The sequence below is a fragment of the Protopterus annectens genome, chromosome 11.part0 (genome assembly GCF_019279795.1).
Source record: "Protopterus annectens isolate FY-2018-M chromosome 11.part0, PAN1.0, whole genome shotgun sequence".
NCBI classification, from domain to species: domain Eukaryota; kingdom Metazoa; phylum Chordata; order Ceratodontiformes; family Protopteridae; genus Protopterus; species Protopterus annectens.
The window spans coordinates 1129503002-1129530954 of record NC_056745.1 but is presented as its reverse complement, the minus strand read 5'-3'; the positions used below and the strand labels follow the sequence as shown (position 1 = coordinate 1129530954).

Below are 27953 nucleotides of genomic sequence, written 5' to 3'. Positions count from 1 at the left end.
AGAAGGCAGTGGGGAGATTACTAGTTGAAGGTGTGGGTTGGAGAGAAGGGGGGTTGTGTTGTTTAGCTAATAATAGTATGGTTTGGGTGAAGTGTGTGTTGAATGAGGTAGCAATATTTTCTGAGGAGTGAGGGATGTTAGGAGGAGGGGTACTGACTTTGCCTGGGTGGAGGATGGAGTTTATGGAGGACCAGAATTATTTGGGGCTGTGTTGTGAGGAGTCTAGAGCAGACTGATAGTATTGGAATTTGTCCTATTTTATTAGCTTTTTGACTCTATTGCGTAGTTCTAGGAATTTATGTCTAGTTGAGGGGGTTTTGGTTTTGCGCCAGTGCTCCCATGCTTTATCCCTGTTTTTCATTTCTGACTTAGTGGTTTTCTGTAGCCATGGGGAGGATTGTGCTTTGGTTCTGGAAAATCTTATGGGGGCATGGTAATTAAGGATGCTCAGGAAGGTAGTATTAAAAAACTCAACTGCGTCATCTAGACTGAGGTACTTTAGAGGATGCCAGTTACATTCTTTGAGGGATGAGATGAATGTGAGTGGGTTAAAGTTTAGTTTTTACGTATTTGACAGTAGATGACAGGTTTAGCTTGGTACAGGTATTTTTTGAGTAGGAATGTTGGGGAGTGATCACTGAGGCTATCTGATAAGTAGCCTGTTATATATGACTGGGGGCTCTTACTGACTAGTATCCATTCCAGGGTAGTGTGCTTGCTGGAGTTTTTATTTATCCTGGTTGGTAACTGGACTAGTTGGGTGAAGCCATGAAGGTTTACATGATGGGTTGGATGGTTGCCAGAACAGGATTGCCAGTCAATATTGAAATTACCTAAAATGATAGTTTTTTGGGGGAGATGGTGGGCAGACCAGCTAAGGAGGTTTTCTAGTGGAGGGATGTTTTGGCAGGTGGGAAGTAGCATCCAATTATGTTGATGGTTTTGTTTTGGTTTATTTTGAGGTTGGTATATATTATTTCTTCGTTGCCTATTTGTGGAGCTGTGATTTTAAAATCTGGATGTTTAGATGCTGTTTAAATATTATAGCTACACCGCCTCCTTTCTTGTTTAGCCGGTCTACTCTTAGTATGCAGTAACCTGTAGGGATTATTTACTCACTGGTAATGTGAGGTTTTAGCCAGGTTTCTGTCAGGATGACTATATCTATATCTATAATAAAATCCCTAGAGACAATTTAAACCAATGCAACGCTATTCTATAGTTACAATTCTTCAAAAAGAAAGCAGAGTTTTCATGAGAAAAGTTGAATTTCATGTTATAGTTTGACTACAAGTAACAAATATATCATCTGAATCGCTGCAACGAAGAAAAGCACCCAGTAAAACTTTTTCACCATATCCACGATTTCCCTATAATCCCCCCAATAAGACCAACCTATTAATGAAAAAGTGCAGCGCTTCAAAAATACTACCTTTAAAATCACCATAAACACCAATATTACTATTTTCGTTCTGGGAACGGAAGTAGGTAACTGAGGGGGCGGGACTACGCATGCGGGGCATTACGCTGTGGTTGAGAATGATCTAAAGGGGCGTGGTTAAGCTTGTATTACTCGAGTAAGGGCTATTATGGTAATACTGTATTTAAAAATGACATCACCAATACTTCAAAACAATCAGTACTGTACGTGTAACCATACAGTTCAAGTGTTCCTAATTGCGAGGAATGTACCTCATTTAGCGTTGTCGCCATACAGCATGAGGCTCTCGGTTCGATCCTCGGCTGGGGTGCCTTCTGTGCGGGAGTCTGCATGTTCTCCCTGTGGTCGCGTGGGTTTCCTCCCATATCCCAAAGACATGCTGTGGGAGGATTGGGAGGACCATCTAAATTGGTCCAAGGTGTGCGTGCGTGTGTCTTTTGTGGAAGGTTGGGTGCAGGGCTGGCATCTCCACACCGTAAAATTCCACTGCCAATCATGAGCGGACAGGTGATCCGCTGTGGCGACCCCTAACCGGGGAAAACCCGAAAGAAGAAAAAGTTCATTTCATGTTACTCTTTGAATGGGTCTCTCACACATTCAGTGTTACAATTTTTTAAACCTATATCCATGGTAAATAGAAAATAATCATATTAATTCATTTAAAGATATTTTTATAAGTAAACCAGCATATTTTGACCTTCCTAGCTTAAACTGTTAGTATGTTCCATATGATGTTGCCTATTTGTCCCACATTAGATGGATGTTGAGAGCTATGCATGTAACTTCGTACGAATTGCAGGAGTCGATGCTGGGCACATTGCTGACGCTGCGAAGAGCACTTTTGGCTAACATCAAACTTTAATCATACCCTGCTGACTTAGGAATGTGATCCATTCCGTCATGGCATTAGAAACCCAAAAGACTAGGGTTACCACCTGTCCCTCTTTGGGCAGTTATGTCCTGCAAAGAAATCGAAAAATGTCAAATGTCCTAAGATTTTAGGACAAACATATTTCCTATATTTTATGTAATAGTTGCACAAAACAGTTATTCTGTATCTGAAACACCTAAATGTTATAAGAAACAGAATAAGCAACTAAAATGCTACAATAATATTTTATTTAGGCAAAAAATGAAGTTATGTCCTTTGTACTGGCCGTGGGTATGTTTTGCCCTGCAAAGTCTGACGTTTGTACCAAAAATGTCTCACTTTGGGCATTTGAAACGGTGGCAACCCTACAATAGACTTGCAGAAATTAAACTGACAGAATAGCTGATTATAACAGAGATTATACCCTCTTGCCTTTTATCAGAAAGTGAAACGCACAACAGCTTCCCCCTACACTTGCCGAGATGAAATTGCTGCCTATCGCCTGTGGGCTGTGATGTTGGTTAGGTAGAGGTGGAACTTGGTGGGGTTCACTACTGTGTCTAGGGTTGACTTCTCATGTCGGTTACAGTTAGACGACACGTTTTACAGGTTGCACATTAGAGGATCCTGGTGCTTAGTGTTCGGACCATTTAGTACGTTACTTTTCCTGTGGGTGTCAGGACAATTTAGTAGGGTAGCGTTGCGGTTGGTACAGTTAATTAGATGTCAAGATAAGTTTATGTGGTTATCAGTCGTTTGACAATCTGAAGGTGAGTCAGTGTTCTTACAGTAATTGCTATACGAAATGGCTATATGTGTACCTTTGTTTTGTATCTGTACAAATTATGGTATTTGCCACCTGCTTTCCAAAATGCAGCATGAGTCTTTTACTGTAATTAATATATGCAATGTGAACGCTTTATGTAATTTTCTTTCTGCTTTATAACGTTTTACTGTTTTTGGTTTATTCAAACGTTTGTCTGAAATTATTCAAAGTTTTCAAGTGAATCTAATATCTCAGGGTGTGTTTAAAATCACTGAGTTACAGCATGAGTATGTTACACTGTTTCCCATTGACTTCCTGTTGTTAACATCCTTGAGGTTTCTGTTCAGTTCTTCTTTGCTTTCCAGGGAGTGAAAGTTACTTACCATATGCGGCATGTTGGGAAACCACACCCCTCGTCTGCCCTTCCACGTTATTAAAGTCCACTAGGGTTTGTACCTAACCTGGTCATCAAATGACCTATGAAAGGAGTAGTGCACTTTCTTCATGGTTCCAGACAATATACTGGTTTGCCTGATAAACGACATTTAACGTGCAATCGTTGATCCTTTCTTCAGACTGTTTAGCCTAAGCCTTTGTACAGGTTATGTCCCTGAATCTTGGTGCAGGGCTATAGCAATGTACCCTCCTAAGGGGGGGGGGGGGCATTAGGGACCTCCAGAAATATAGACACATCAGCCTTATCTGTCTTATTTGTAAAGCAATGTAGCATATCATCCTTGATCTCATAAATCACGACTAAGATAGACCCACCACAATTTAGCTTTAAGGGCAAGTCCTTCTGGCTGAATATTGTCAGCATTTGATACCATACCATGTAATGGAGTTGTTCATAAGTTGATGGCCTTAAACAGAAATCCCTACATGGTAAGATGGATAGTCATCTGGCTTAAGGATAGAATGCACTTTATTGAAGTGGGTGACACCTCCTCAAACAGAGAGAAGGTGACTTGTGGTGTTCCCCAGCAAGAGAGAAGATGATGATTGGTGTCCCCTAAGGATCTGTATGCCCCCCCCCTTCTTCTAGTTGGCATCTGTTTTATGCCGCTAAACTGTGAACTGTGATCTTTGCTTAGCAATGTTTGCTGATGATTGTGAGATGGTTGTGTTTATTAAATCCCCTTTGGATGCATATTCTCTCCAAAAATGTTGCAAGTCCATTCCTGGTACATTGAAAAATGACTCAAATTAAATGCGAAGAAATGTAGCATCATCTCCTCTGGGAAGCAAAAACACTCTGCATCCTGCTACACTGAAAGTACCCCTTTGCCATACAAATCAGTGATCAGGAATTGAGGCAAATGGATTGATAGCTCCTTCTCCTTTAACCATCACATGGCAACTGTAGTTAGGAAACCCTTCTGCATTTCATAGCTGTTTACCAAGGTAAGCTCTTCTAAAATGAAGGAAGTTATTGATCTAGTCTGAATATTGTTGAATATAATGCATCCTTTATTCATGTATCTGGCTAAACATATTAAACAAAAAAAAAATGAAAATCCACAGAGGTTCCGAACAAAAAAAGATCTCTGGGGTCTCAAATCTTAGCTGTCAAGAGAGCCTGGAGTCCTTCATCCTGTGCTTTGTGTCATACAGGCTCCTGAGGATGACATTTGCCTAGCTTACCAGGCCCATAGATAGCAGTCATTGAGCTTCATTTTTCAACAAGTCAGATTTTGCAGCCAACACCAGAACCAGAAATCTAAACCTTCATCAAGAAATAAAAGTAAATGGAGAGAGAGAAGTTCATCATTCAGCACCTCCCCTGCTCTGGAATAGACTCCTCCAGAATGTCAAGCAATGCAGTTCCCTGTCATCCTTCAAACATAGTTTGGGAAACTGAATAAATGCCCTTACATGTACACCAGAGTATCCAGGTATCACTCTCCTTGCCAAAGGTGGCAGAGTCTGAGGGTGGGTATTGACAAGACACGCATGACCTCTGGTCTAAATTGCATTCTATATTTAATGGTACTGTGATTCAAAGGTGCCACTAGAGACAGATTATTTACTGTACATGTCACTTGTTCACATGTACCTACATTACTGCTTGATTACTTATTGGAAGATTGTAGCATAACATAAGCCAGATGAATAATTCTGCATGATTCAACTATTGCTCAAAATATTGTAAAACTGCAGCTTATCGTGTCAGTGTATGATTTTATCAGAACAATACTTGTAGTCCTATTTCCATCAGGGGGCTACGTCACATCTCCAAGCATTCCCTACTCTAATAATTGGTGTTTTTAGTTATCAGTGCAATTGTTTGTCAGTATGTGCTTTACTGATGCACATTTCTTACCCTGCACCCCCTTCTCCAAGAGCCAGTATTTTTAATTTATTAGTGTGATTTTTTTTCAGCAAATGCATTGCAGCTTCATGTTTTTTACCCTGTGAACTTTGGGTGTGGATACTGTCCTTTGCACCCCACATTCAAGTAGATGAATGCTGTAAAATTGCTCTGAAAAGCAACACTGTAGTGCAATGTTAACAAAGCTATAAACTTGCTGATTTATGCCATTTTTTTCATGAAATGTATGAGCTAAAATGCCACTGCAAGTGCAGCAGGTATGATGACTCCAGGTGCTGATTTTCTTTACTTAGAATTCAAGGGGCTTAATACAATTTATGATTCTTCTTTGCTTGTATCATGTTGCACTGAATAGTATTTTGTATGTATTCATTTGGCAGTGGCAGGTTCAGTGGTATGGATTAGCAATGCAGTTCCATTAAAGTATTTTTTTATTCACATTTTATTGACCTGTGTGGTCCTGCTAGGCAGTGCCCATTTTCCGAAGGGACCCAGGTATAGTAAAATATACAGGAAAAACAAGATGTAAACCATGATAAAAAAAAAACCACAAACTGGAACAAGATTCCCAACAAAGTGCTACATAATAAACAAGTAGAAATAAAAAGCATTGGTATAACGGCAAAATCAGCTGCTGAGGCACATTAGCGTACACCCCAATCTTTTCTTCCACGTTATCATCAAATGAAAACTGACTTCATCAGAAATAATTGCAACATCTAAAAAAAGTATTTATCACATTTAACATGTTTAACAACAAGTCATTAAAAAAAACATAATTAGTTAATACATCAGTAAATAAATTAGCATAGTGCCTGTTTAACCCTTTATTTAACTGTAAGTCTATGTTGACTAAGAAAACATTTGGCATTGACAGTCTGAGACCAGGCAGCTGATCAGCCCCCAGTCTTATTTACCATTCAGTTTCTCTTCTTTCAGTATAATTTTGTAATTTCCACCCCTCCTATCAATTGGCAGTTGTTTTGATACAGCAAACCGTAATTCATTTTTGTCACAAGAGATAGTATGTTTATACAAAGCATTTTTGCTGTCTTATATTTTAATTCTAGTGGCTAAGCTTCTGGCGGACATACCTATATAATAACTTGGACACCATGAACATACCGCAGTATAAATGATACCTTTAGAATGACAAATCTACCTGGTATCTTAATGGTATATTGTAAATGTTCTAATATTACATAGGGTCCTTCATATATAAACGTACAAGCAGTACAAAAATTGCATTTGTAAGTGCCCAAACTTTTATTAGCATGAGGTACAAGAACCTTGGTATGGTCATGTTGTACCGTTTTATACTGCAATTCTTGTTGTACACAAAGGTAGGATGACACCCAACTACACTAACTCACTACTACCGTCAATAATTTTCCAGTTATTGGAAATAACGTCTTTTATTTTAAAAGTATCTACAGACATGTCTATTGTGCAGTGGAGTACTAAATGGGGATTACCAATATCTGACTGAACTTCATTCTTTAAGAAAATCTGTTCAAATTTTTCACTTCTTTTAGTACTGATCTAACAGTACTTTCTAAAAAAAAAACTCAACTTATATGACCTCTCTCATGAAATAATGACATTATAAACAGTATTTCTTCATCTAAACTGGTCATCCATAAAATTCTTGAGAGTAGTAGTGAGTTAGTTAGCGTTGTTGGGTGTTATCCTATTTTTGTGTATAAGAAAAATTGTAGTATAAAACAGATGCTACAGCACGACCATACCAAGGTTCTTGTACCTCATACTAATAAGAGTTTGGGCACTTTTAAATGCAATTTTTGTACTGCTTGTAGGTTTGTATATGAAGGACCCTATGTAATGTTAGAACATTTACAAGATACCATTAAGATACCAGGTAGATTTGTCATTCTAAAGGTATTGTTTATATTGCAGCATGTTCAGGGAGTCCAAGCCTAGCCACTAGAATTAAAGAACACGTGTGATATTAAAGTATAAGACAGCAAAAATGCTTTGCATAAATGTACTATCTCTTGTGACAAAAAAAATTCTGTTTGCTGTATTAGAACAAGTGTCAATGGATATGAGGAGTGGAAACTACAAAAATTATATTGAAAGAAGAGAAACTGAATGGCAAATAAGACTGGGGGCTGATCAGCTGCCTGGTTTCAATGAGACCATTAATTTCAAATGTTTTCTTAGCGAACATAAGATTTACAGTTAAATAAAGGATTAAACATGCACTGTGCCAATTTATTTATTAATGTATTAACTAATTAAGTTTTTTTTTAAATGCTTGGTTGTTGAACATTTTAAATGTGTTTATAAAATGCTTTTTAGAGGTTGTAATTATTTCTGATGAAGGCAATTTTCATTTGGCGAAAGCGTGGAATAAAAGTTCGGTGTAAGCTAAAGTGCCTCAGCAGCTCACTTTCCTTTATACCAGTGTTTTTTTTATTTTTGTTTATTGTGTACCATTTGGTTGGGAATCTTGTTCCAGATTATCCTTTTTTTTCTTGTTGGTTTATTGTATTTCCTTATGGTGTGCAGTTCAGAAGATGAGTTGCTTAATCTAAGTTTGCATATGGTTACGGAGAACCAGGATGAGACCTTACAAGATCTATTGGCTTTTTTTTCTGATATGCATAAGTCTTTAAAAAATTGGTTTGTCTAAGGAGTTTAAATACGGGTCCAAGAACAAATCCACTTGGAGGTTTTAATAATTCTTTCATCAGTGGCGAGACTGTTATTGAAGTTCCGCAGAATATTCAGCCTCCAGGTAATACAAACAGTTCATATTTTAAAGACATGGCAGGAGTTATGCATTATAAAGACATGGCAGGAGTTATGCATTATAATTATGATCTGTTTTTAGCTATCAACGAACGGCACAATGAAAATTTTAAGCATAATGTTAAAGCCCAGTTAATTACAGAATTGAAAAGTATTTGAAGACGTTTCAGGCTTTGTCTTTAGAAAACAAATACTTTGAACAATGTATATGATTCTGAAATTAGTAATAATAATAAAAATAATAATGATAAGGAGTTATGTTTTGTAATAATCCCTAATGGTATCAATAACTTGTTTCTTCAATAATGCTGGTCTTGAATTTTTAAACCTTTATAATAAAAAATAATAGTCTCATCCTTGAGAAATTGAAAATAGAGATTGGAAAAATGGATGAGAATTTGAATGAGTTGCTGCGGGACCAACCAGGGATGCAGAATGACTACAGCAGTATAGTTCCAGTGGTTGATAGTTACAAAAAGACTGTTCTGCGTAAGCAGAAGAAGCTTGCCAGAGATGTGACAGAGCATGAGTCTAAGACAGCATACACTCAATTCCAAGAAAAATGAAATGACTGCTAATTTTAATTATAATTCTTCTAACGAGACTCTTTTTTTTTTTTTTTTTTTTTTTTTTTCCCCGTAAGATCAATTTCCAGAATGTGAGCCCTTTAAAACCAGCAGGTGAAATGCAGCACAATGACATTTACGATGACAGGTTCTGGTGCTAGACAACTAGAAGGGGAAGTAGGAGCTTTTGGTTTTGACTTTCCCGAGCTCCCTTTTATGTCCTCCAAATATCAGTTCTCCTTTTATTGGTGGCAATTCAGAGGTTTCAAAAAACTTCAGTCAAGGGAGAGTAAAAAGTTATTCCAACTGAAGCAGAGGAAGAAAAATATAATGATATCTAAGATTTTTAACCTGTCAGACTATGAATTTAATGATTTTCATTTTAGAGTGTTAGAACTGGGGATGAACTTCATACCCAGTTGTAGGACAAATTTAAGTAAAACCATCCTGGAACTTAAGCTGTTTACCCAAAAGCTCAACCTGAATTACTTGCTAAAAGATGTGTATTTTTGGTATGATTGTTTTAGAAAGCCGTCTGTATACAATCCTGTTTTACATCACACTCTGAAAACATTTGAGCAGTTTTGTGAAAGGGACATCAGATATACTTTAAGTGAAAAGAACTATGAACCTTATTACAATTTCAATGTTGATGAAAGAAAGGACTTGAAAGAACTTTTGAATTTAAAATATAGCTCCGGTTTAGGAAGCCAGACAAAGGGGGGGATTAGTAATTATGAATGCAGAAACTTATATTGAAGCTATATAAGCAATGTTGGGTGATTGGGTAATATAGATGAATATTTAGAGGTAACCTTATATGAAGTACAAAAAGTTTGAAGTATATTCAGAATTGTCTTTAGGAATTTTTGATGAATGATGAAATGAATTTTGAACTTTATAACCATGTTAGTTGAACATATGAAAATAGGTGTGCTTTTTGGCTTATCTAAACTTCATTTAAAAAAAAAAAAAAAAAAAAAAAAGCACGAATCCCCCTTTTAGACCTATAGTGTCTGCACCTAATGGAAGTACTGAATGAATATCTTTGTTTTTAGACTCCATTTTAAATCCCATAGTACAGCAGCTTCCTTCACATATAAGAGATTCATGGGGTTTCCTAGTTAATATTAGATTGTTTAATGAGAACTGTAAATATCAAGAAGGCATCAACTGTATGTTAACATTTGATGTAATGTCCCTTTTCACTTCCATACCTCAACAATAGGGAGTTGATTGTTTACAGTCATTTTTAAATATTTGTCTCTGGTCCGCTAATGATTGGCAGCAGATTTTTGTATATACTAAAATAAATTATACAGCTATTAATTTATACTATGTATTACTTAGAATCTTATTGGTAAATAATTTATTTTTGTTCAGTAAGAAATATAAGCAAAAAAAAAAAGGTGTAGCAATGGGCTCAACGGTCGTACCGGCTTTTGCGAGACTGGTACTAGGATGGTGGGAGATGGAAGTTCTTCCACACATTAATTCTTCAACAGATAGTCTTTTTTTAGAAAATTTGTTGATGATTTGTTTTTCATCTTTCAGGATGTGAATTGTGAATTTCAAAACTTTGTTGATAGTTTTAAACAAAAAAGTCCAGCTTTTCAAAAATTGTTCAGGGGGACAGAAGTGCTTCTGTTTGTTTTATAGATATAAAGTTAATTGGGACTCTACAAAAAATATTTTTGTAAGCAAAATACATAGTAAGAAAACTTTTTCCAACTGTTACCTTCATTATTCAAGTAATCATTCATCTTTTATTAAAATAATATCCCTAGAGGATGACTAGTTTAGATGATTTTGATAAAGAAATGCTGTTTGTAATATCATTATTCCAGGAGAGAGGTTATAAGTTGAGTTTTTTTTTTTTTTTTTAGAAAGTACTGCTAAAGAGATCAGCTCTAAAAGAAGTGAAAAATTTGGACCAATTTTAACTAAAGGTTTCTTAAAGAAGAATGAAGTTCAGTCAGGCATCGGTAAAGTTGCACAATAGATATGGCTGTAGTTGTTGTTGTTGTTGTCTTTCGGCTTTTCCCTGTTAGGGTTCGCCACAGCGGAACTCCGGTCCGCTAATGATTGGCAGTAGATTTTCACGAACGCCGAGGTGCCAGCTCGACGTTCAACCTTTAACGAAGGCACGCCCATTTACGCATGTCTTTCAAATGCCCACCCAACAGTGGGGAAGACATGCAGACTCCACACAGAAGGCACTTCCCACACTCTCTAGCCGAGAATCGAACGGGAGAATCGAATGGGAGAACCTCTTGCTGTGAGGCAACAACGCTACCACTACACCACCGCGGCAATAAATATGGCTGTAAATAGTTTTAAAATAAGAAACATTATTTCCACTAATTGGAAAATTCTTGAGGGAAGTAGTGAGTTAGTTAGCATTGTTGGATGTTATCCTGTTTTTCTGTACAAGAAAAATTGTAGTATAAAACAGTTGGTACAGCTTAACCATACCAAGGTTCTTGTACCTCATACTAATAAAAGTTTGGGCAATTATAAATGCAATTTTTGTACTGCTTCTAGTTTTATATATGTGAATGTAATTTTAGAACATTTACAATATACCATTAAGATACCAGGTGGATTTAATTGTCATTCTAAAGATATCATTTATGTTGCAATATGTTCAAGGTGTCCAAGTTATTACGTAGAATCTACTTACAATCAAAATTTCCCCCTTTAAATACTTTATTGTAGTAATGATGTCACTCATTAAGAACTAATGAACCAGATTTAAAGTGCAACAAGCATAAAAAATATTTTATCTGTTATGCATTCTTTAAAATATTCATAAAAAACTTTGTAAATACACAATAACCTAATTTAAAAAAAATGTGTCATTCACCTTTCCACTTTCTATCTTTAAAAACATATCGTTTAAAATTAATTTCATAAGATCCACTTTTTTATTAATATAGGCTTTATAGATATTATTTCATTATATATATATTACTCCAGTAGTTTGACAATTTCCTTTCTCTGGTCTTACTACAGTTTTTAAAAAAATTATTAATTTTTATCTTCTCATCTAAACAAATGTATTTACACACGGACAGAGAAAGGAAATTGTCAAACTAATGGAGTAATATATTTGGCTATGTGTAAATCCTGTCCCAGTTTTTACATAGGTAAAACTGAGAGAAGATTGAGGGATAGGATATATGAACACACATACCAAATTAGTACTAAAAACACCAACAATGTTCTTTATAGACATATCAGTATCTCCCAGGACTGTAAAGAATTTAGATTTAGTATTTTAGAAAAAGTGACAAAAAACCCAAGAGGTGGTGACTATAGGAGCCATATAAAAGAGAGGGAAACTAAATGGCAAATCAAACTGCAAGCAAGTTTACCTCCAGGCTTAAATGAAATAATATCTATAAAGCCTATATTAAATAAAAAGTGGATCTTATGAAATGAATTTTAAACAATAAAGATAGTGCTTGTTGCACTTTAAATCTGGTTCATTAGTTCTTAATGAGTGACATCATTGCTACAATAAAGTATTTAAAGGGGGAAATTTTGATTGTAAGTAGATTCTGATGAAATCCCTGGTTAAGGGAAGAAAGCGCTCAATCCGTTTGTAATTTGGATTAATAAAGTATCGACGGGTGATTCCTAGCTGTGGCAGTGTGTTTTTTTATGTTTTAACAGTGGACTTTATGCTGCTGGGCTCAACTGTGGTTTTTAGAGGTTATAATTATTTCTGATGAAGTCAATTTTCGTTTGGCAAAAGCGTGAAATAAATGTTTGTTATACGCTAAAGTGCCTCAGCAGCCCATTTTTTCCTTTACACCAATGTTTTTTATTTTTATTTTAAGATATAAACCTTAATTGTGTACATCTCAAGTACATGGTAGGCTTACCTAAGAGTTACATTTTACAGTGTCTTTTATGTAGTTTAATGTGAGTAATGCTTTTTTTCTTCTTTTTTATATTCCTGTACTATTCTTTGGCGAGTTACAGTTAATGAATTTGTACATGTCAGGTCTGGTGATTTGCATACCTGTCGGTCATTAATTCCAGAGGAGTACAAATTTACATACATGTCACTTATTGTCTGTCAGTGTACACAAGCCATACTCAAAGCTGCATAAGGTTGGTGTGGAATTTTGTAAGTAAATATTGCCATTTATAATTACAGGCAGAAATCATCTCCATATGTGTGATTCAGTAGTACTACTGTCTCTCTGTCCTGCTTCAATATCCAGAATTTTTCATTTTGTCAGTTTAGTTTTTATTTTCTGTCATGAAATGCATTACTGGTTTATACATGTAAGTGAAAAACAAAATATCTGATTAATTTAACTTGCTAATCTAATTATTCTCTTGTTGAGTAAATGTCCCTCTTCTTACCCTCCCTGTGGTTCAAAGCTCCGCTTTTAATTTTACAGCCCGGTCCACTTACTCATGAAGTACCAGTGTATACTCAGAGCCCTGGTTTCTTGTTCCACATATAGGCCTGTTAGATGTACAAGGAGCAAACAATAGGGAGAAATGACTGCTCCATAGGGAGTTGGTTCTCAGGGCCAGTTGCCTTGAGATCCCAAACTTGGAGCAGTAATCAGCTGAATATGATCACTACTAGCAGTTAGAGAGGCTTTACACTTCAGGGGGGTGAGATGCATTTTTACATTGTGGAGGAGTAGTAAGCCTACATACTAAAGTAACAGCAAGCTTGGCATAATGGCTAAGGTGTTTACCTTACAAACACAAGGTGCAGAGTTTGAGTCTCATATGGGGAAATTGATTAGGCTTAAAGTGGCACACAAAGGCAATTAGCCTAGTACTAATGTGTGGACCTATGAACCTATAAGCATATTTGTGCTTAAAGTAGCTGCTCTCTCTCTGTCTATCTGTCTTTCTCTCCCTCCCCCATCTGCCTGTCTTTCACTTTAATTTTCACCATCTGAGTGGAGGTAACCCCATGTTTCCCATCATAGAGAGCTATTTGTACGAGTGCATTTTTGTGAAATGTTTAATCCTACCTATCAAGGGAGACCAACAGATCTCCCGTTTATCATCTTCTGACCCATGCACATTTAAAGCTTTCTGTTGCTCCTAGTTCCACATTCTTCTTTGGTAGTCTTTTTTTATTTCCCAACACCATGTCTGTAGAACAGTATTTCTTTACTTCCATTCTAAGCCTAAATCTAATTCTGCATTTCTGCCTGTGTACCCTGTTCTCACTGTAGCCGTCCACCTAAATGTAGTTCTCTTCCCTTTTTCCTTGGTAAGCTTCCAGTTAAATACAGTCCTCTCCCCTTTTTCCTTTGTATCCTAATATGTCTATACTGTTGTCTATGTTGTGAAATTAATATTTCCAGCCTTAACAGCTTTCTGCTTCCCTTATTTTCATTACTTTTCTCTGTAGTTTTTTCACCAGCTTGATTTCTCTTTTTGTAAATTATCTTCAGTTTTACACACATTTGAAGTATAGTACAGCCTCAACAAAGCCAGGTACAGTGCTGTGTGTGTGGTTTGTGTTTTTCTGGAGTCCATTCCCGAGGATTTGCTTCTTTCCAACATTTTATTGGCCTTTCCTGCTACTTTATCACTGTGCTGTTAGTGATGCTATTCAAATCTGAGTCTCAAACAGCTCAGGCAGACACTTTGCCACTGCAATAGCGGGATAAGTCGGTTTGCTTGGTAATTAATGCACAAGTGCACGTCTCTGTTTCTTTATTTTATTAATACTGAGGTGATAGTAACTGATAAAACCGATCTGCAAGTTGCCTTAATGTTATTTTAAATTTCAAAGGTTACTGTTTAAAAGTTTACGTAACTTTTTTATTTTTTATTTACAATGTGGTCTTATAAGTAAAGTAATGAGGCTGAATAAGCTGCATAATGTAAACATGGGCTTTATTCAAATGGAGTAGGTGGATTGTAAGAATTTCACTTCACAATTTTATCGGGTGAATGCCTTATTGTTGAAAATACTGATTCTGAATCAGCTTTGTCAGGGAATGCAAATGGGAGACTCATTTATTTTGAAAAATAATTATTCCTGTTTTTTTTTTCTCCTAAGGCTGTGCAATCTCAGCATTAAGAAATGTAAAAAAAAAAAAAAAAAAAAAAAACAAGACTTGAAGTAAATAAGCATTTGGCAAATTACAGCCAATGAATATGATTTCATGCATTTTAGATTCTTTCAGTTCTGCTGATGGTTGCTGCAAGTGTGTCGCTATTTTAAAGTTGCACCAGTTCAGCCGATTAAAAACTCCAGAGTCACCCAGGAAAACTGATAGTTCTGTGTGGCTGGGTCTTGATGGGTTAATGTGTGTGTGTGAGAGTCTATGTATGTATTTATGTATGTGTGTGTGTGTGTATATGTATGTACACATACCTGTTTTGTATATATGCACACAAAAAATTGTAAATAATTGTGGGACAGCAATCTCACAAAAGTGCTGTCTTTAGCATGACTGCAAAGTCTTTGCAGGCAGCAGTAGCATCACAGACATTTACACACCTTCTTGTCTGGACTTCGCACCACATTTACTTTAGAACACATCAGTGCATTTTGACTTTGTTATTAAGCTTACATTTTAAGAACTCTGAAGTGCTGAGTCTGTATGTTGTCCTTCCTGTAGAATATGACATATTTACACACAGAAAGCTACCTGTCATGCGATACACTCACTTTTTTGAAGTTCAGTCATGCATGTCATGGAGATTAGACTACATCTTCAGTGTTTTGTCTTATTTACTTGGTGTCACTGCATCACATGGCACCAGAAGTCAAGAATTATTTGCAGAGCTAGTGAAAATTGTCTGCAGTAGTGAAGAAATAAATTTGCTTTAAAATTGTTTGGAAGTGCAGAACTATAATCTGGAATTAGAAAATGTCCCAGTTGCAACCGTTGGTAATTATTTTTCATAAAGATGGTTCTCCAGGAGATTGAAATTTTTGGCTGCAGGCACTTGATTTTTTCCTATTGCAAGTTGATTATCTGAGACACCTGAAAAGATTACCTGAGGAAGAAACTTTGTATTTGCCTCTTTGACTTTTCTTGAAATGGAGACTGACAGGAATATCAGCAGAAAGAGAGAAATTCAGAAATTATTCTGAACCTGCAAAGAACTGGTCATTTATTCTTAATCTGCTCTTTGCAAAGGCACGTGGTTCTAACATGTTCTGTTTATTCCCAATTTGTTCTTTCCATGGGTTTGAGTTCTGCGGGATCTGTAGATGAGTATGTTACTGAACTGAAGATAAAAGGGCAGACTCTGTGAACTTGGTGGGTCACAAGATTTATTAGTAATGTAATTTGTGGTATTAAGAAGTAATGAAACAAGAGACATGCTTTTAAGAGACATGGACCAGACCTTATCAAACATTGTGCATGTATGTAGAGAAAGTGAAATTACTAGTACATAGTTGAAATAATTAACTAATAAGTAGATGTGTTCAGCTTAAGTGTGGATATGAAAGTCTTAAATGAGAAATAAAGTGACACTGTTGTAACAATAATGGATGTTAAAAAAAAACACAAGTGTGTACTGTAACAGCAGTGGAGACTATGGATGTTTTGTCTGTTTACAATTCAAGCTTCTTTCAGTATATGTATGTAACCATGGGAGAAACATTTGTTCCACATTTAAAACATTCCCTAGAGACTGTGCTTGAAGATGCCATATTTTAAGATGTATAAATGGAAAAATGTGTTCAAAAGAATGTGCACCTTGTTCAACTGAAATATGAAAACAAGTAAAATGAAGTAAAATGTCTTGTTACAGTCAAGTCTGAAAATGCCTCAGAAACATTTGAAACAAGAAGGCAGTTCAGACTGAAAGAGTTGCTGAAAGTGAATACACAGAATGTAGAGTATAAATTAGATGCGCTTGCAGAGTGAAACACTTAGTCTGAAAGTACTTTTAAGGCACTGAGATTTGAAGGCACAGAAGAGATGTGTATGTCTTCTTAACCTATTCTAATTGTTGTGCTGAACTACTGGGTCAAAACTGCCATCATAGCTCTAAGTTCATATTCATGGTAGATTCAGTTTGGCTTATGAGAAACTAAACATGGTAAAACAAATTCACAGTGAAATAGCACAGAAAAAAAATCTCATTGTCATTTAGATATCTCAGAAACTCAGCAAGACATATTGGTGATTGTCTGCATGTATTTAGAGTGTTAGGAACTTTGCCAGTAGAGCAGCACAAACGATAATATGCCAATGGTATATGAATTCAAGGAAGTACCAGTAGCCGTCAGAAGTCGAATTCAATAAAGCTAAAGTGCATGGAAATCCAGCTTTGTTAAAGAAGCAATTGGAACCAATTTTTAGTTCTAAGTGTCACTTTTGCTCTGGTTTGCTGTACTGTAAATGTGTACTGCATTGCAAAACTTTTGTTTAGTTGTCCATTATTTTTACTTTGTTTTTGAGTAATGCTATATGCCTTTCATTCTCCATTTGTTATAAATTCTGGATGATGTTATTATTTCATTGTAATTGTATTATATAAATTTCAAATTCAGCATAATACTGTTGTTTCATTGCAGTTTTTTTGCATTTGTCTATGTTTTGTTGTCTTCCTCCGAGTGATTGGAAAGGGTCTGCAGACCAATTCACTTAACTGGTAAACAATAGTAAAATAAAAATATATGAAGACGTGGTCACAACCATGCTGAGTATTAGTGCTCTCATCTATGCCAAATGCTACTTTATTTCAGTACTAGATGCAAGTTCCAAACTGTGTATAGAAGGGTCAGAGTACTTAGATTTCTGTTTGATATTTCTGCAGTACCATAGGTGTTCTGAAGATGATTGAGTAAGTATAAACACAAACATAAGCAATACCTCCTTTAAAATAGAGACTGTTAGCAAAGAGCTAGTCGCCTTTATGGATGATAAACTCTCCTTTTGAGAGCCACATATCTACTATTGTTGTGACAGCCTTCTACCTTGCCCACCTGATTATTAAGCATTTCTTGTGGTCCAGAGATGTCGTCATTCCCCTCTATACGTCCCTCTCCAGGCTCAAACTGGAATACAGTGCACTGTTTTTTAGCATGTCCCAAGCTGTCCAAGCATCTAACTTGACATGAGAAACTCTGTGGTTCCTCACTTAAAAAGGGTATGAGCTTCCTAAGTTATTTAGAGCATCTAAAAATCACTGTGTCTCTTCTGTCTTCTACATGGTGATTTATGCCTGACCTACAAAGGTGTAAATAACCCATTTTCTTCTTGATCCTTTTCATATCCACAAGGCTGGTAGTAGCACAAAAATACATAAACAACATCTTGTTGGTATGACAGATACCGCACCCAAAGAACCCCTCCATCTCTAGTTCAAGCTCCTGCTTTTACTAAAACAAAGCACTTCCCTCACTGTCTTATTGTCTGATATAGATGAGGAAACCACAAATTTACCCTAAGCCTAGCCCCCAATCCCTTAAGGATGGGAGGGACAATTAGTGGGGCAATTAGTTGGGTATACCACTGAGATTGCAGTGGTTAGGCTTCATATGAATTAACTGGTCAGTCATCCAGTAGCTGCCTTTGAACCTAGGCCACTGAAGGCTTAGAAGGTACTGTTTATTTGATAGTGTTGTTTCAGACAAAAAAGATACAACACAATACTAATACGGTTGCAGAATTAAGACTGTATAATTTCAAGTTAAGTATGAGCTGATGTAAGTAAGAGTTTCATTAGATTATGCCCAAGTGTTTTTAGACTAGTGTCCTACATCTCTAACTACTCCACTAGTATTTATGTAACAGTAGGATACCACTCAGCTGTTTATAACTCGCCTCATGATACTAAATCCATTTTTGTGGCTATTTATTAATTGCAAACTAATTTAACCTATTCTAAAGACATCTGTTGTATTATTACAACCATCCTTTTATGCAGAACTGCATACACTAGCTCTGTACCCAACTATTTCAAATTAAACTTAAAATTGCTTTAACATGCTAACTACTAATCCCTTGTGAAAATTGTTTTAATAGTCACAATATGTGTACTGAGCACACACACACACACACACACACCCTCAAATTACAGGCCAACAATGAGTAGCTGCTCCCTTTTCATTGGTTTATACTAAGCTAACAACCACTAGGGCCCTTGTAAGCCTAGCTGTGCAACCCAGATGTGACCCACAAATGTGATTTTATATAGGTGGTGATTTACTGATTGCCTCTGTCCATCAGAAACATAGGAGCCAAACCAGGGGTAAATTTCCATTTACCCATCCATTGGTTCAAGTTGTGCTTAAATAGAAATAAGTGGGAACTCTGCTTCAAGTGGATGAGGAGCCTGTTCCAGTGAATGGGAATTATCTGAGAAACATGTCTCTTCAGCATGTCCTATTTATGTCGCAAGACCTTTTAATGTAGTAGTTCTGATGCTTTTTGCTTTTTGTTTTGCGGATTCGGAAATACCTCGTATGCCTGGTAAAGATCACTTCTCAGAAGTATGATACAGAGTCAAGAGATAAGGCTTTGAGGCGATCAGCATAGGATGGTGTGTTTACTCCCTGTATCCTTTTTGTAAGGTATCTGTGTGGATGTTTCAGTTACTGCATGTGTCTTGTCGGGTACATACTAAACGGGCAATGTGAAGTTGTTCAATCTCGCCGTTCATTCTTTACTGATGGGTTCGGAGCTGATCCATCGGCTCCGATACGGCCGTTTGCAAAGCTCGAAGTTTACCAGTAGCTCGAGACCAAGCCCTTTATCCCATGATGCACTGCTTGAATTACCCCAGATCTAGTTTGCCGTGGCATGGATCAGAGGTTCCAGTTTTGCTCAAGCCATTTTTTCATCAAAATAAGGGTTTTCACAAGTTATTTCAGTGATTTGTTTTCTATTATTCCATAGATATTAGAGTAGTCGGTGTAGCTTCTTACAAGCTCCCCTTTTCCTTTGTGTGTTATTAACACAGTTAGTAGTTTGTAGTGGCCTCGTGTTTCGGCCTAGTTTATTACTTACTTATAGATATAAAAATTTAGCTAGTGTTGGTCGTTCTTCTTTTGGGCAGTTTTTTATAGTGTTGTAACTGTAAAAAAACATAAACGCACACTATATTTGTAAATTTGGCTTTCTCTAGGCTTTGTGTGCATTGAGCTTAGGTGTAGTTCTTTATATGTTAGATACTGAGTATTCTTCTTAGGCCTTTTGTGTGCTTTGTTGCTTTTAAGACTAAGGCAGTTGTTGTTTGATTATTAAGCCTAAGGAATTTGTTGTTTGTATATGTCTGAGGAAAAGGACAAGCATCCAAAGTCTGGATTCACAAAATGTCCAGACTGCGGGCAAAAGATATCTGTAACTGATGGCCACGTTCAGTGCATCTACTGCTTAGGTGCTGTACATTTGCAGGAGTCCTGCAGTATTTGCCACTCTTTTTCCTCTACAGTCTTATTGGAGAGGAAGAGAAAGTTAGTTGATAGAGGCTTGCTGAAGCATTGAGTGACCAGGATGGGGCCAGCAAGTCCTCCAAGTCCTCGAAGTCTTCAGGGGACGCCAAGGAATCTAAACTGTCTAAGAAGTCCAAGAAAGGGGAAGATCTTGTGACATTGGCTCCACAGATCTCAGAGCCGACTGTCTTTTTGTTTCGGAGCCAGCCTACAGCTTTGGAGCTGGTATCCGAGAGACCTGCATCTCCACTTCTTCAATCGGTACCATCGCTGCACTCCTCTAGGTCTTTTGTCAGCTTTTCAGATTTGGACTGATTGGTGCAGAAGCTCTTGTGGGCACCAGGCCTTGCTAAATTGTTGTCGGCTCCGACCCCAGCGTAGGAACCAAAGACCACTACCCTGGATTTGACTGCACCTCCTCTGAGCCATACCGGATCTTCGGAGCTGGAAGGGGCCGACCTGTTGATCATGGAGCCTTTGGAGCCGAGACCTGCTCCGGTGTCCTCAGTTCCATCTACTCTGACATCCTCGGTGCCGACCAGGGACTCTAGGAGCCAACACTCTCCTGTCTGGTCCAGAGAGGATAGTTGCACCCACTTGTTGGTGCTGACTCTTCCTCTCAGGGCTTCAGCTCAGATGAGCTTGGCTCCAACCTCTGGCTCGGAGCCCAAGGCCTCAGTGCGGGAGGAGCTGGCTGTTCCTTCGGGTCCGTCGACTCCTTCTCATCAGAGCCATGATGCCTTCGAAGCCATGAGGAGAGCCTTGTCCCCAAAGACGTCCTTGACACCAGCTCTGGCTTCTTCTTCCCCAGAGCGCCTGTGTCTGCTTCTGCCTCCATGGTCCAGGTTAGGCATAGAGACCATGAGCCTCAGGTAGCCCCACAGGGTGCCCCCTGCTCTTCCAAGACCTCCCCAGAGGCTCCCGCTGATGAAGTCCCCAGGAAGAGATTGTGCAAGAGGAGACACTTGGACTCCCCACAGGAGTCTTTGACATCTGACACTGACTTGGATGAGTCAGAAGGGTCCCCACGATCCCCCTCTGAGGATATCTCTCTTGCGGAGATTCTCAAGATCCTTAGGCAGAGGGGTGATTGGCAGTCCAAAAGCCCTACTGAGGATGAGTCAGTTCTCCTGAAGGCTTTCGGGTCTCAACCTTCCACCTCTTGGGTGTCTCCGCCCTTCGATGAGGTCATGCAGCTGGTCTCTTGAAGGGCGTGGGAGTCACCAGAGTTCATGGAGCCTGTCACTCGGAGGCCTAACAAGTTAATTTCTGCCCCGCATAGATAAATCTTTTTGTCCAAAGGAGTCCCTGTTGATGCCATGGTGGTGGCAGAAGCCACCAAAAAGGAAATGTCTGAGACTTCCTCGTCTATCCATCCTCCTAACAGAGAGTCCAGGATTATGGATAGATATGGAAAAACCATGTTTGATTCAGAGACTTTTACACTCCGATCCCTGAACTATTTGACCCATTTCACTAGGTTGCAAAGAGATCTCCTTAAGGTGTTGGGAGATGCTCTTCACGGTACTGTAGCTGCAGGGGCTTCCAATAAAGTTGCCGCCCAGCTTGCTACCCTAAATTCCGTTGTGAACTCATCCATGCATCTCATATCATATGCAGCTGATGGGACGAGTAGGGCAGCGGGTACAGGAATTGCTCTCAGAAGACATTCCTGGATGCGCGTGTTTTCCTTTGTGGAGCCCTTTAAGTCTTCATTCGTGAACACCCTTTTTAATGGCTCATCTCTCTTTGGGCCTAAAGTGAAGGAAACTTTGACCAGGTGTGAACAGGAGGGAAAGACTCTGTTTGCTGTCGGAGTCAATTTTTCCACCCCTTCCCGGCCTTATCCCAAAGGTCAAAGGGGAAGAAATATGTGGTTCTGGAAAGCCCAAGGAACCTTTCAGAACACACTTGGTGAACCCCCCTCCAGGGGCAGAGGTGAGGGGAACAGTGGAAGACGCCTCCCTCGCGGCAGAGGGGGTCCGCAACACCAAAGTGACTTAGCGATCACTTCTCTGGTCAACCCTATCAGCACTCTTGAAAGGAGGCCCGGCTGTCCTTTTTAGGGAAAGACAATTGGATGTGCTCGATAGATCTCAAGGATGCGTACTACCACATAAAAATGGCCAGGCCATCCAGAGATCACCTGCGTTTCCGGCAGGGAGCCAATCATTATCAATTTTGAGCCCTGCCCTTTGGTCTCACTACAGCCCCCAGAGTGTTCACCAAATGCATGGCAGTGGTCACGGCTCACCTGAGGCATCTAGGATTCCAGGTGTTTCCGTACCTAGACGATTGGCTCCTTACCTCCACCACCAGGCATCAACTGATTCAGGCAAGTGAATATACTCTGACACTCTGTAATCACTTAGGCATTACAGTCAACTTAGAAAAGTCTGCCTTGTCGCTATCACAGCATATCGTTTTTATAGGGGCAGAGTTAGACACTTCCACCACCACTCTACGACTACCAATCGAAAGAGTCTTTCTTCTTCGCCAGCATGTCAGCTCATTGGTATCGAAAGATAGCACCAGCCGCAGAAGTTCTAAAAGTATTGGGTTTGATGGCTGCAGCGATCTTAGCCATACCATTAGCAAGGATGCATATGCTGATTTTTCAATGGCTGCTGTTCATTCAATGGTCTTATTAGGAACTTCCAATGAATCACACGATTTTAATTTTGAACTCTTGCAAGAGTGATCTCCAGTGGTGGTTCACGTCTCTTTATGTAACCATAGGACACCCCTTTGTACTACCCCCTCCAATAGCCACTGTGACCACAGATGCTTCCCTGATATGGTGGGGGGGGGGCATTTTCAGGGAAAGACTGCCCAAGGCACATGGACGGATCAAGAGTCACATCTGCATATCAGTGTTCTGGAGATGAGAGCAGTACTTCTGGCATTGCTGTACTTCCAGGAATCTCTTCCTCTAAGAACAATTGCAATTCAGACAGACAATATGTCAGTAGTCTGGTACTTGAACAAGCAAGGCGGAACCAAGTCTTACCCCCTTTGCCGAGAAGCCCTCAGAGTTTGGCAGTGGGCTGTTTCCTCCCAGCACTTTCTGTTGGCAATGCACATCCTGGGGAGATCCAACGTGATAGCAGACAAACTGAGCAGGGCAATCTTGTTGCCGCACGAGTGGTCCCTCAAGAAAGAGATTGCAGACAGGATTTTCCGCAAATGGGGCCAGCCTTGCTGCCATCTTTTTGCCAGTCACATCAACTCGAAATGCAGGAGCTACTTTGCCCTTATCTCCCCCTCTGGGAGAACCCCCGAGAAATGCACTCGTACACAATTGGCCCCCGGGTCTCTATGCATTTCCTCCTTTTGTTTATTCAGCTGCTAATATGCCCTTACTACACAAGATTAAAGCTCACTCAACCAGAGCAGTTTCTACATCTTCTGCATTCCAAGCAAAATTGCCTCTTGATAACATTTGTGCTGCAGCCACTTGATCTAAACCTCATACCTTTATCACTCATTACAAAGTTGATAAGGCCTCCAGGGACAGGGCTTCTTTTGGGTCTACGGTCCTGAAGAATGTACTCCAGTGAGCCATCTGAGATTGAGGGTGTTAGGGACGCTACCCATCAGTAAAGAATGAATGGCGAGATTGAACAACTTCACATTAAGAAGTTATGTACTCACCATAAAGTTCCATGTGAGTAGTTCAATCTCGCCTTCATTCTTACGTCCCTCCCTCCTTCCCCCACCTGGCTGATAGTTGACCTAGAGGTTGGTCTCCTCCTAGTTACTCAATTCTTCTTCCTCTCCATGGGAGGGTGGTTCACTTATATGGCTATAATACACGCAGCAAACAAGGTCCGAGGTAATTCCAGCAGTGCATCATGGGATAAGGGGCTTGGTCTCGAGCTACTGGTAAACCTTGAGCTTTGCACAACGGCCATATCGGAGCCGATGGATCGGCTCTGAACCCATCAGTAAAGAATGAAGGCGAGATGGAACAACTCACATGGAACGTTATGGTGAGTACATAACTTCTTATACTCTATGATGGGTCTGATGAGGGCTGAGTACAATGTTATGATGACCATTCTGGACTTGCTTTCTATGCCCTTGCCTATAAGCTGAGCAACATATCAGGATAGTCTTCCTTAGACACATGTTAGCTGAAGTCTAGATTACTTTCTACATTAATTCCCAGATGACGTAGTTACCTGGGGTTGTATACTTCCCAAAAGGTACTGTAATGCATTTCTTGGTATTGAGTTTTAAACCGTGGATTTGTCACCAAGCATCTGTCTGTATTAGATCTTCCTGAAGGGTGTTCTTATGCTGGGGTGATTCAGTGATTGCTCCCAGTTTGCTATCATCTGCAAACGTGGCTAGCCAAAGGTCTTTGGCACATTTTTCTCAGACATTAAAGTCATATTCAAAGAGGAGTGGACCCAGCACAGAGACATAGGGACTTACTGGTGATAGGCCTCCTTGTGGAGGTGGCTTCACCGATTCTAAACTCCTGGGTCCTATCAATGAGCCAGCTATGTATATAGTGCGTTATGAAGAGATTTAGTAAGTTTGTGGACAGTGGCTGAGTAAAGTATTGTATCAAATACTTTAGCCAGATCTATAAGCTGTATGCACAGTTTTCTCCTCATTCATTGCCTTGGTGCCCTTTTCAAAGAAGTGCACCAGATTCAGTAAACATGGCCTTCAATTTGTCAAAACCAAAACTGGGATGGATCTAGTGTCTGGACATCTATGTCCTTGTTGATGATTCTTTCCATGGATTTGCAAATAAGACTAATGGGTCTGTAGTTTCCAGGATCTGTTGAATTCTTTTCACCCTTATCCCACCACACAGATCTCATCTGTCCTGCTAAAGTCTACAATCACACATGCTGAATTGCACATCAGTAGAAATCTCTTCACTAAGCATGTAACGTTGAACACACACAGACATTCATAGCCAACTTCCTCTAATGCCTATAGACAAGCACTTCTTTAATAACATGTATAGTAATGATGAATGGTGGTATCCTGATAAACCCAGGTCCTACAAGTGATGCAAAAAAGTTAAGTATGGTAAGGATCTAGCACCTATATGAATATCTACAGCCTTAACAATAACTGGACTCTCATAAGTACCCAAATGTTTAACTATGTAATTAAGTCTTAACAAAGGAGTCCATGCAAAAAAAAAAAAACATTGTCACGGTGTATATGCTTTTCCTCCTCTTCAATCTGGCAGGTACAAGTCACTGTGACTCTTTAGCACATTCTGTGCTACATAAACTATTCTGATCAGAGTGAGCCGAAATAGCACAGTTGTGAGAACATTAGACTGAAGGAGCAAGTCAAAGTAGCTCAGTTGGGAGAGCACTGAACTGACGATCTAAAGGTCCTTGGCTCAATCTTGAGTTTTGGCAGAGAAGCATTTTGGGGTTAGGAGTTGGCATAATGATTAATGTATTTGCCTCACAGCCCCAAGATTCAGGATTTGATTCTCACTTTTGGTAACTGTCTGGTTATTGGCTAGGTGTCGAATAGTCCGTAGACTACCTAGGATTTACCTTTGAACATACTTGGCGGCAAGCAATTGACATAATGGTTAAACAGCTAAATTAGTTTCTTCCTCCTTCCACCACCACCATCATACTTTGACTATTTTTAGAGAAAAGGAATTGGTCAAATCTATTTCTTAAACAAAGAACAAATATAGTATCCCAAGATCAACTATGTAAAAAGAATGAGTATTTATTTAAAGATGAGCGCTTTCACTGTTAACACAGCTTCTTCAGATCTAAGTTAAAATAAATAAAAACTTAAAATGGTTCTTTTGTATGATCACCTCTAGTGGTCAAACAAGTAATTACAATGAAGAAAACATAAACTGATTCTTTTGTATGCTCACCTCTAGTGGTCAACCAAGTAATTACAATGGGGGTACATATAATGAATAAATAACAAGTTGGTTATACATCATAAAATCACAAATCAAATAGATGTTAAATGCTCAAACAATGCCTGTCCTGAAAATACAGAAAATCCCAGTCAACTACATTTCCAAATGAAATGACATAAAAAATATATATAACCTACATAAGAAATATCATGAATAAAAGTGAGTGTTGAAGGGGGGGGGGGAGAAAAAAAGCTAAATTCTCTAGTGGTCAAACAAGTGATTACAATAAAAAGAACATAAACTTGTTCTATTGTATGATCACCTCTAGTGGTCAAACAAGTAAATACAGTAAGAATGCGTGTAATGAATAACCAGTTGAATATACAAAGTATATGTCCTGAAATCACAAATCAAATGAATATTAAATGCTCAAACAATGCCTATCCTAAGGATACAAAAAATCCTAGTCAACTTCATTTCAAATGGAATGACATGAAAAATAGCGAACCTATGTGAGAAATGTCCTAAATGAAAGTGAGTAATAAGGGGGGGGGTGAGGTAAAATACTAGTACAGATGTTACTGGAGAAAGCAGATACAATCTATTTAATATTCCTACATGTTCTTAGTCTCGGTTTTATCGAGGCTCTATCATTGAGGCCAGATCCTTTATCTGCCCTAAGCCGAACTATCCAGTCACATTCCTTGTTCTCTGTATGCGTCCTAATATCACCACCTCTTATTGCTGGAACTATAGTTTCAAGTACTCTAAAACAAAAACAGTGCGATCTTCCTGCAAGATTGACATGTTTCGCAAGGGCATTATAAGGTGAACCCTTCCTTATGTGATAGATGTGTTTCCTCATTCTGTCCCTTAATGATCGGTTGGTTTTCCCAACATAAAAGTGGGAGCAGATCTGACAGGTGGCCAAATATACCACATTAATGGTCATGCAGTCAGCCTCCACATTTATTTCATAAGTGACAAGCGTATCAGGATGTAAAAAGTTGCTGTCTTCATTAATAAATTGACCAGAAATTACATCTACCACAAGGTTTAGTATGTCCTGCTACTTTGTTTACTGTTCCATACTTAGGATAGCATAGCATCTTTTTAAGATTGCTCTTATTCTTGTACAAAAAACTGGGAGTTTCACCAGCTATGACTCTTAATTTAGGATCAACATGCATGATGGACCAATATTTATTTATCTCTAATCTCATTATTATCTGATGAATAATATGTTGAAAACATGAGATGACATGTGCTCCCTATTCACCTGGGTGTTGGAACTGTGACGTCCAAAATATGGTGTAGCTACGGTGTTACGTAGTCCTAAGGCTCATTCCAGAGAAGGATCATTTTCATTAATATTGTATCCTCTCTGCAGAAGTCTACTTTTAAGGTCCCCTAGTTCAGATACAAAGCCTGCCTCCAAAGGATTTAGCCTTGATGCTCTAATGGCCTGACCTACCATAACATTCCTGAATACAAAAGGAGGGTGCATACTCGATCTCATGAGCAGGGTATTAACATGACATGGTTTCCTGTACACTCCTGTATTAATAAGACCATTTGGAAGTTTTTCAATATACAAATCCAGGAATTCAATTCTGTTATATGAAAACTGCATTGTAAATTTGAGACAATCAATTAGATTATTCATGATAGTGTGCATCAATTGAAGTTGTTCTAAAGTGCCATTCCATATCACAAACACATCATCGACAAAACGTCGATAGAACTTAACGTGTTCTTTAAATAATGTCTCACAGAACAAGATATGCTGTTCCCAATGTGCAAGGAACATGTTGGCGTAGCTATTGGCACAGGAAGTGCCCATAGCTATGCCATCTACCTGTTTGTGTATGATGTCATTGAAAACAAAAAAAAATGTTTTCCAATACTAGTTCCAGGAAGTGTACCAATAAA

At 38.5% G+C, this 27953-nt stretch overlaps 1 protein-coding gene across 2 annotated transcripts in view; it reads left to right on the top strand.

The window, feature by feature from the left end:
- Positions 1-2955: 2955 nt before the first annotated feature.
- MRPS33 (mitochondrial ribosomal protein S33) overlaps positions 2956-27953 on the top strand; it is a 351502-nt gene continuing 326504 nt past the window's right edge. Inside the window, exon 1 of one of the 2 annotated variants that reach the window (XM_044088488.1) lies at positions 2956-3082. The gene's annotated coding sequence lies outside the window, so the exon portion shown is untranslated. The remainder of the gene's footprint in view (positions 3083-27953) is intronic. The other variant, XM_044088487.1, reaches the window with a different exon arrangement.